Genomic DNA, 11,200 nt, shown 5'->3' on the forward strand with positions numbered 1-11,200 from the left:
GACATACGAAAATGCAATGGACCATAGTTAGTCGTTCAAAACCCTCAATGCCGCTTTAATTTCATCTGGTATGTTTCCAGCTGCTTCATTGTTTTTTATCGTCAACATCTGGACCGGCAGGTTCTTTCTGAGCTGTATTGAATCCTAGAGAAGATGGAAAAATAGTAATTTATAAATTGCTGCAAAATAAATCACATGATAAACCTCGTTATTGTGTACTTACGTGAGTGGTCTTCCTGCCAGAATTAGTAGTACCGTTCTGGTGGGCCATCTCCTGTAGGACAAGGAAAGCGGAGTCTTCGCTGTTACAAAAAAATTAACTATATTAAAACTATAACGGTCGGCTTATAACGCGTGTGATCGATTTACTATATTACCGCCTGCCGTTTGAAGAGATGCCATGCGTTGACCAGTCCATGAGATTGGTAATCCAACCAGGGATCCTCATCTGCAACACATTGTTGAACTCTTGTTTCAACATTGTGATTTCCTTCCTCGTTTTAGTGTTATGAAATTTGTATGGTCCATCATAGACGTCGACTGATGGATCAATTGGGAGAACCCTCCTAGTTTCCTTGCCGACTACAAGTAGTCCGTATGAAGAATCCACGGAAATAAATGGTAGTAGATACTGTCGTAAATAGACACATGTTAGTACAAAATAGAATAAGCAAATTAAATTATAATGATGAGTTTCTTACAATGTTAGAGTTGAACACATCATATTTAGGAAACGGCTGAACAATGGCATTGTCAATCAGCACTGTGGTGCGTGTTTCTTGCTCCATCGAAGAGTGTCTGAGGGCCCGTGCCAGAGAATGAAACTGCAAGTCGAAAAAATGTTTGTTTCCAAGCATTCTTGTACCTGCAGTGCTCTCTACTTCAGCGCTCGCAAGCTTACGAACTGCAAAATTGAAGCACTCAGGATGAATTATTCCAAAAAGGCTAATTGTTTCCTGGAGCATCCGTAGGCTGATTTCAATCTGATATGGTCGTTCGCTTCTAATCCAGATTGTGCTGCCCAAAAAATGCAGACCAATCTTTACCAAATAACATCCATCCATCTCTGTATCACATTTAGACTAACTCTTTTGTATAATATAAAGCAGTAAAAAAAGTTACTTAATAATGTTATAACCTGGTAGCTATTTTGTCTTTAATAATGTTATAGATGTATAAAAATAATATGGGCACATGTACCATAGGTAAAAAGGTGTGATACAGAGGCACACATAAAATATTTAACAACGGTGTAACAGTGCAAAAAATATATACACTAAAATATATAACACCTAGACAACCAAACATAATATAGTGGACTATCATGGTTAATTATGTCTAGCCTGCTGTGTTGCCCAACTGATATCTAGCTTGATGTGTACGAGAGTAATATGAAGAGCAATACAACTTACTTTAGTGCCTCCTCGTCCTGGACAACAGTGATAAATTGAAAAATGTATTCGACGGCATCTTCTACGGCATTAACGTTGCCCGCAACCTCCAGAGGGGCGGGCAAAGCCTCTTTTGGTGCGAGCTGAACATCAACTGGCTCGTGCACAGCCTCCATTGATGAGATTCGTGAGTGATCGAAAATTGGTGAAGACTCGGGTGGGTGTTGAAACAGGAGCTCGTCGGAGGTTATATGAAGGGATAAGTTCCTGTTTGGCAGCTGCATCATATAGACTTATCTGCCTTCCAAATAATACGGCAACTTCCATTGTTGAAAGCCAAATAATAAGCAAACTTTTAATTACGCCTGATTTTCAGCATCGGATGGTACCTAAGGCAGATGGAAGGTGCCCATATCATTCCATCCGTGCATGTCTATATTATTCATTTCCTAGTATAAAATATTTTGAGCTGCGGACGGATCATATCTTGCGCGCTGCCACAACCTGGATCGCCGGCGCATTGTTTCCAATGATGGGCTCCATCGCTGATCGATACGCGTGAGTGATCGTTCACTGAGGTGTCTTGGCAATTAGGATGTCGATGCAGCATATATATAAACGGATATATTATTAATGATTTTTATTGCCTGCCAAATATATCAAGTCGTTTTTAAGACGTAGATGGTTCTTTCTAATTATAAAAACACGTGACGGGGGTGTATCAGATCTTTATCCCTTTTTATAGTTGAATATTTTGTTCCTAAGGCATGCCATATTTACAGTTCAATCTCAACGAATCAGAAAAAATCAACCTTTGTATAAAACCAGATATCCCGAAATAAGTACGCATACAAAAAATACATACTGCCATAATGGCTACACTTAGAGTTGACAAGCAAAAAGAAAACACACTTTAACAGAAATGATTGTTCTGTGTGAATACATTATTATTCCAAATGTAGATAAAAGGACTGAGGGAAATGAGCTTTTTATTCAGCCGTGTTGAAAAACAAAGTCATCTACTGTCCATTTTTCCTGGCTACAACTGAAGCATTGACGTATGATAGTGTTTCGTTAAGTGTCATTAAGCAGGCTTCGTGGATATCTACGAAAAAACAATTTGTTAGTACTAATAACATCGTAATACAGAAAAGAACAAAAAGCCATAAAATCGAAATACTTTATAGAAGTTACCTTGAAGATGATGAACATCTTCATTAATGTCGGGGGAGAACAAGAATGTGCTCTCCCTCATAGTCTCCACGCACTTATCCCTCCGGTTTACCTGTATGTACGTAACTGCAATTTTGTCGAACAAATTTTCAGTGCGCTGCAAGTGGTACAAGTGACGACCAGCATGCTCTTGACTTAGGCGTATAAAAAGTATCTCCCGTCTGCAATGATAAAGATATGTTGATGGTAGGCAACTATCAAATATTAATAATCATATAAAACCTCAAGTACTGATTGGAGTTTACCGAAAATTCATGATGCCTATCTCAACAAAATGGACCTGCCATCTATATACTGAATCCCACCTATGTTGTATCCTACCAGCATAGACAAGAATACCAAGAACATCTGGAAAAAAATAAGTCTGGGTGAGAAAAAATGTTAAATCGATAAATATGCAAAAACAAACTAAAAGATGTTGCACCGGTAATGGTTTTGTCTCGTAGCAAGGATATGGCACCAAGTTGTGGGAAAAAAGGTGGACAGATTGTTGATGCAATACTGTGCACCGATGTCCTAACCATGGTTATAGCATTTAGTTCAATGACAAACTCCATGCATAGATACCAGAAGTGACCATCTAGCATTTCCCTGGGGTTTATCCCGACGTTACTGAAGTCATATGTTAGCCCGGTCTGCAGAATGACGTTGAATCGATAAGCTTGGTTGCTGAAGGCAATTGCTTCAATCTTTGTTCCCTAGAAATTTTTAAAAATTAAGATAACAAGACTTTAGAACACATGCGTATATACATTAAAAAAGGTTGCTATATTTAGTGATCACTAATCTCATACTTCCTGGTCCAGAAGTATGCAACGAAAGTATGGGTTTCCCATTGCATGCACCCTGATATGGGACTTCCACATCACCTTAGCCCGAATGGTCCAACATCTTTGATAGATATGTTCCATCTGTACACTTTGAAAATTCAGGTACCTACATAAAATAACCCGAAATGATGGGATAAACAAACGGTGATGTTAGATAGGCGTGCATGAAGATCTGTACACTTGCCTGTTCATCGGAGGGATGGTAGGGCAGAGGCATGATGGGATCCGGTGGATTCGCCATCACCCTCCTCGAGGGCCTCGAGCTGTACGATATCACCATGGTCAGGGAGCTAATGGATGAAGTGTTAAACAAAGATAGAGGGGCGCATGGGCACGAGTAGTGGCATTTATATATATAGTCCAAGGGGCCCACAGGCGGGAAAATCAAAATTCTTTCAATATTTGCATGTGGCCATCTAGCGAAAAAAAACCTCTACTATCGAAACTATTATAAATAGTAAGTTATGAGAGTTCTTTGGCAACAAAAAATTTATTGCTAAAACTTATTGAATCAATTAATTATTTATAGATATTTGAAATTCTTAATCTGATCGAAATCATGTCAACTATCTCACCAGTATCATTGTTTCCTTTTCGCTTGTGAATACGCTATATTCAATATAACAAACTGCGGGAATATAATGATGACTTCAGATTTTTAGTTAGGAACGCAATAATTGGATATGTCAAAATAATTAAGGTGATAGTGTGTTAAGGTAAGTGTAGTCACGCAATTAATATATTACCATTAATTACCATTAATTACCAACATGCTGCAATTTCAAAAATAGATTATTTACTTAGCTTTTATAATACTACATGTTATTTTATAAAATCCCAACATATTTGATTTTATTACATGTGATGAGACGTCGTTGTGTTACTTTGCAACGACTATTTTACGGGCATTTTAAAATAGTAACCAAAAATTAAATTGAAGTTATTAGCAATAGTAATAATTTGTTTAGTGGGTCTTTGATGGCTTGATTCATTGGTCGCGGTTGCATGCACAATTGAGTAAGCGCGTGAGAAGCTAACTTCGATCTGTTTTTTAATTGGCATCTCTTTTTTAATTTGATTATGTATGCACATCGTAGTAACAGCCGCACTTTCAAAACCAGCATGCTTAATTGAGAAGCCTGTGCATTTTGTGACGTAAGTTAGTTAATATAGCACAAACGCAGTCAATGCCATTTGTAATAAAAAGAAAATTTCGAGGGAGGTACGGATTACAGCATTTGTACCACGTATTTCATGTAAGAAAAAGAAAATTATAGCATGTTAGGCGACAAAGCTCAAAGGGAAGATAAAAAACAGAGAGTAAGAAAGCAAGCATTAAACAATATATGTTCTTTATTCATACTTTCATAGTTTGACTCCAAATCGATTACAATGCAAAATGCTCTTGAGGAGCGTTGAAACATAAAACATAAAAAGCTGTAAAGAATATTGTATAAATCCTCATGATTGCTCCTTTCAAGGCATTTCCGTCTTCCTGTCGCATGCTTGCATGTGCTTCACAAACATATGTTCCAACTGATTGATCTTCTTTATGAGAGTTTGCATCAGCTTATTGCTCTCCTTGGTTGGCTGCAGAATTTGATCGTTTCTAGTACCCCAACCGTCCCCCAAACCTTCTTCCCTATCGTCTTTCGTAACGGGATATGTTCTACTAATAGGCAGGTTAATAGGCTCGACGTGATTATGCATCCTAAGCCTTTTTCGCTTTGGTGTGTTACCCTTACCAAAGGGACGCATCAGCGTAGTGCCGTCATGATCTTCCAGTACACCGAGATCTTCACTTTCTTCTTCCTGCCAACGAATATCCTCGACAGCATCATCGCTGAAGCGAATTGAACTGTTGGATGACGCCATGTGAGAGGAGGATGGAGTGTCAAGATATCGTTTAACTTGTTCAAGAGAGGTCTGGTAAGGTCGCTGGAACGGTTGATCAATATATAAGCGTTTCTAGGAAGCTCTGAATACGAAATCGGTAAACAAATCGACCAATTTGGTCACAATCAAATATTAATTAATGGGATCAATTTTGTGATTCGGTGAGTAGAACCTACCATATGATTACAAGACAAAAAAGATAACCTGTCTTAAGATTTCATGTGTGATAAACCGATTACGAATGTTTTTAAAAGGAAGCAAATAAAATAGTTAACATGCACGTATTGTACATTTTTCAAAAACACTTCTAAAATTTCCTTATACACGGGATTTTGTTAAAACTATGTTGAAACCTGTTTTCTTCAAATGCATTAACACTTCATTCAAGTTTGTGCCAGCTCTTACATTTACTTCAATTTCCTTATTCAAAGAGGAATGAGAACATCAAAAAATAAACATGAATTAGGGAAATAAATAAAAAGAAACCTTGATAGCTACAGCTGTACATGAAAAATGTACAGCATTTAAAACTGGGTGGAACAAAAGAAATATTACACACTCATACACACTCATAAAACTCAAGGCAGTAGGCCAACATGTAAGATTTTAGCCATTTAATGAGCATGTAAATAAATGTATCACACACACTGAAATTCAATGTATCAAATATAACCTGCATGCTAAATGATGACATGACATGCATGCTACAGGTTTTAATCAAACTGTACAAAGTAAATATAACATGTAGCGGCTCTATATGAAGCCAAACATTATTTCGGAATCTCAGATTACAAATAACACGGTACACTGTGTGACATGTACATTGCCAGAAACATTGCGATAGTGGAAAGCAAATAACAGTGATAAAGGTAAAAAATTAATTAAACATGATGCAGATCTTCATGAAGCCAATCATTATTTCTGATTCTAGTATTACGCATAACACAGTACGCTGTGTGACATGTACAATGTCAGATTACACATAACACAGTATAAATTTATTGAAATGCAGTTATTACTTGAACTAATTGGTGTATACCTCTAACAACCAAGATACCAAATGAAAAAATATGTCATAGAACCGAATTACAACAATTCTTGACCATCGAAAGAGTAAATTGCATATATAAATCCAGCAGGTCTTATAAGACCAGACTTCAGCCTGTAAGTACTTCCTTGTAGACGATGTTCTTCATTGAGGTCAGCAAGGACACGGTCGGTCTTTTACGCTTCTTCGGGTTGTTATGTTGCTTGTTGGCCTTATCCTTTGGTTTCTCCTTCTGAATAAGTATTTTAATGTTTCTCTTCGCGGTGGCTCGAGACAAAGCAACATAGAGTTGACCATGAGAGAACACTGGATTAGGTAGATACACACCAACAATGGGGATGGTCTGCCCTTGAGCCTTGTTAATCGTCATAGCAAAGCTAAGCCTTATAGGAAATTGCTTCCTCTTAAACTTGAAAGGAAACATGTTGTTGTCAGATGGGCATAGAGGTATTCGAGGAAGGAAGACCCTCCTACCATCGTGTTGTCCAATCACGATTTCTGCATCAATGGTGTTCCTCTCAAAACTTCTAACAACAAGCCTAGTCCCGTTACACAGACCATTAGCTGGATCAATGTTCCTTAGAAGTATCACAGGGCAGTTCAGCTTTAGTTTGAGTGCATGCGGAGGAAGACCATTGGGAGTCAATCCGTTTAGAAACTCAGGAGCGTAGTAGCCATATGGGTCGTCCTCCGCACTGTCAAAGCTATGGTAGATTACTTCATCTCCTTGGAAACGCTCTATCATGCGGATGTTTATATTGTCGACGTTGTCATTTGTCGTGGAAATGATTGCGCGAGATGTCATGTAACTCGAATCTGCCATGTTGTCATCTAGACTTGGAAACACGTGGTTAATCAGCTTCTCCAGGTCGTCAACCTCGCCTGTAGATGGTAGACAAATATCATCAGGGAGTAGTATGTTGCCTTGGTCGTCGGCTTCCTCAGTGCCATTACCGACCCTGAGCAAGTAATCTGCAAACCACGTGTTATTACCAGCCCTCATGTTGGTGATGAGCCGAAGCTGCCGCATACTCTTCCAAAGATGAGAACTTCGGAGGCTTGCATCAATTATCTGGCCCCGTGACCCCCTTCTGACGACCGGAAGCACCTGCCTAAAGTCCCCGCCAAAAACAACAGTCTTTCCTCCAAAGGGTCGGTCGCGTATTCCCATGATGTCGCGCATGCTATTGTCTAATGCCTCAACCGCTTGTCGCTTAGTCATGCTGGCCTCATCCCATAGTATCAATGAGGCCATCCTTAGCAGCTTGGCGGTCCCACTCAGCTTGGTGAAGCTGCACGACGCTCCATCATCGCAACTCAGTGGGATTTTGAACCTTGAGTGGGCAGTCCTGCCGCAAGGCATGATAGAAGCAGCGACACCCGACGTCACGGTAGCGATAGCAATCTTGCCCTCGCGCCTCACCTTGGCGAGCATCGCCCTATAGAGGAAGGTCTTCCCCGTACCTCCAGGGCCATCAACAAAGAATATACCCCCATCACCGCATTCAACAGCCGCTAGTATTTCGTCGTATGCAGCCCTTTGCTCAAAATTCAGGGAAGATGACAATTTAGTGTCACTTTCGTCAAACTCAACAGTTGATTCCTCGATGATCTCTCTGGCCTCGCCCTCGGTTGGGTCAAACGCATCATCGATCGTTGGAAGAGCGAAATCAATAATGTCTTTACCCATAGACTGCAACATACCCCTAATGTCAAGCAACACCATCTGTTCCACCTCGTTCAGGGACGTGCGTGTCCGACGTAGTCATCGGACATAGGCTTGAGGTGTCTATCCCATAAACCGCGCACGTCGCCTGGCCTGCACTGCACCAATATTGTTGCAAAGAGCCTCCTAAGAGAACATGGCATAGCCCACTGCTCCGCCTCAGTAAGACAGTCGTCGAGCGTGTTGTCTGCCTCGATGAGTCCCAACCTTTCACCGGCCTCTCTAAAGCTCCCACATACCACGCCGTCGACGGTGAGCAAGTCCTCAAATGATGTTTTCCTCGGAACATGGTTCAACAACACACGAAGGTAGTATCGCTCCCCCTTGGTAGGATTGGCAGACACGATACGACCTATTTGAAAACGCTCCACCCGCCTCTTCCAGAACTTCTTTTTCTTCTCCCACATGAAGCTTCTGAGGAAATTCTTGTACAATATATGCCTTGCCCAAGGGTGTTTTTCGTTTGCCTTGAAATACTCCGTTAACATGGATTTTGAAGCATTCTCGGAGGATACAACATTCTTCAAGTCAGCCTGTGCATTGAATGCAACCATGTGCATATTCGGGAGATGAAGAGGAAACTGCAAGACAGGCGGGTAATTGGCACACAGTGGGAAACCAAATATCCTCCACATAGCCTCCGGAGGGGTGACCCATCTTGCGTCAACGTATATCTTGATCTCATCAATGTTACCATCAGCGTCTGGCTGGTCAATGCTAAAAGAAGCCTTATCATGGCCCTTATAAATGTACTTATAAATGTATTTTACAACCTTTATGCTAGAGCAGACCTCGACGTTGATGTGGCAATTAAACATCTGCAGAAGGTAAGGGTTATATGGCACAACCCATCGGTTGTCCAACATTTTCCCTCGAACCTTAGCGCGTCTACCATCGTCTCTACGATGATAAACTGGGTATGAGTCCTTGCCTTGTATCGTGTTATCATTGAACGGCCGCGGGTATCTGCACTTGCATTCATTATCTTGCATGCAAACATTCTTCGGGTTGAGAGCACTGCATGGTCCGTGCATCATATGTTTTACCACCATTGCATACAATTCAGGATACTTCTGCTTGTTTGGGAGCTCTGCGGAAATGATTCGGTCATACTGCTTTGGGACAAGAAGCTTATAATTTGAATCCATGATCAACAAAAAATGTGCGTGGGGGAGGCCTCTATTCTGGAACTCGACTACGTAAACATAAGCAACAACAACACCCAGGACCATCTTCTTGAGCAACATATCTTTCATAGCCTCTAGTTTGCCATAGAACATGCGAGCCACAATATCAGGTCGGTCTTGCGCCGTCTGTCCGGGAAGCAACTCATTTGTTATATCTTCCCATTTAGGGTTGCAAGTCATGGTCAAGAAGATGTCAGGCTTCCCGTATGTATGGACAATTGCCATGGTATCCATATGTCTCTTCTTCATGTCGCGGTCGCCACCAGGGTAAGTTCCAGGGAGAACTATTCTCACTCCAACAGCGCTTGCTCGTGTCTCCCCCGATGTTATCGCATCAACAACTCCTTTATACAAATCGGCACGGATCTGCGTCTGGTTCTTCCTGTACCACCTCAACCGACAGCTCTCAATCTTGATGTACATGTCAACCGCCCATTGCTGCAGTAGGCATGCTCCACAGAGTATTGGATCGAAGATCACATGCCTTGTTTGCAGCATGTAACAGTAGTAGTCTCTAACGGAGACGCATAACCTTCTATTCCCCTCTGCACACATTTGATTCAGATCGCGTGAGCATTATTTTTAAAAACAAGAAATTATTTGAAACAAAGTGGGACACAAAATGACATACCTGCATCATCCTCATCATCATGACACAAACGAGGATTTTGTACAACCTCCCAATGAACATTACGTTTGGGTAGCTTCGGATGCCAACCTAGCTCCCCCATTGGATAGAATAATGGATAAGACAACGGGTCGTATGCCCCTGAGGTCACACGTATACTATGCCTTTCATTGTTGTTACCACAAAGTGTTATCCTGCGGTCAAACCTTTTTGCTAGGTCAGTGCCCTCAAACCAAATTGCAGCGACCTCAGATGACACCGGTCTATTATATCTTCTTTGGTCAAGCCTCTTATCAGTGTTTAGGTCTATCCTATAATCATCGAAGTTGTCCTTGTGTGCACCCAAACTCCTAAATTGCCGGGAGTATGGGTTTTCTTTGAGTATGTCTACTAACCTCTTCACGACATCCTGGTCTAATTGCTTGGTGGCCGCCTTACGATGATCTAGGTTAGGGTCGTCGTCATAGATGTTCTGGACGTGAGCTAGGCCCGAACGAATGGACATTGTGGTAGATGGTGCCGTGAGCTCGGAATGTGTACACCCCAGACCTCATGTTTGTATAGTTTTCATCAAGGCTGACACCAAGGGTTGTGAAGGTGAAATGCCCGTTGAAGAACCTTATGTTCTCCCGAAAATGTCTAGAATCTGCATCCATGCTGGACCATAGCCTCATAAGCTCCGGGATTGGTTCCAGTTGCTTAAGATGGATCTGGCCATTGCGACAGCAGAAGCCGTCAGTCTCAGACTCAAACTTCCTGGCCTTACAGTGTTTGCAATTTTTGTCGAGTTTCAGGACGTGAGTGCTGTCTGGAATGTTTGAGTAGACAGTGTCAAATGGATCAATCTCGCTAAGTTTATCGGTAGACTTGCTCGCTTCCTCATCATCATCCAATATGTCATTATCGGGTCCTACGGGGATTTGTTGAAAAATCACATACAATTCACTAACAACAAATAAATGAGACAACAATAGAGCTCCAAAGTGTCATAGTGTAGGGTTTGCAATACCTTCATTGCAAAACATGTAGTACTCCTCATCAATCAATTCATGTGCTTCCTGCTCATGGCGCATGGTGCCGCTTTGGAAAACATCGATGTCTTCTGCATTGTCGTCGTACAGAAAGCGACAACAGACACAATCATGTTAGAACGACATGCTGAGAATGTGCATAAGAAACTGACAATCGCAAATTCATACCATTGGCACCGACAGAGTATCTCGGCATGTTCGTCCCCGGATCGCCATCAGATGAATCATCT

This window comes from Triticum urartu, chromosome 1 (genome assembly GCF_003073215.2).
Source record: "Triticum urartu cultivar G1812 chromosome 1, Tu2.1, whole genome shotgun sequence".
Taxonomy (NCBI): domain Eukaryota; kingdom Viridiplantae; phylum Streptophyta; class Magnoliopsida; order Poales; family Poaceae; genus Triticum; species Triticum urartu.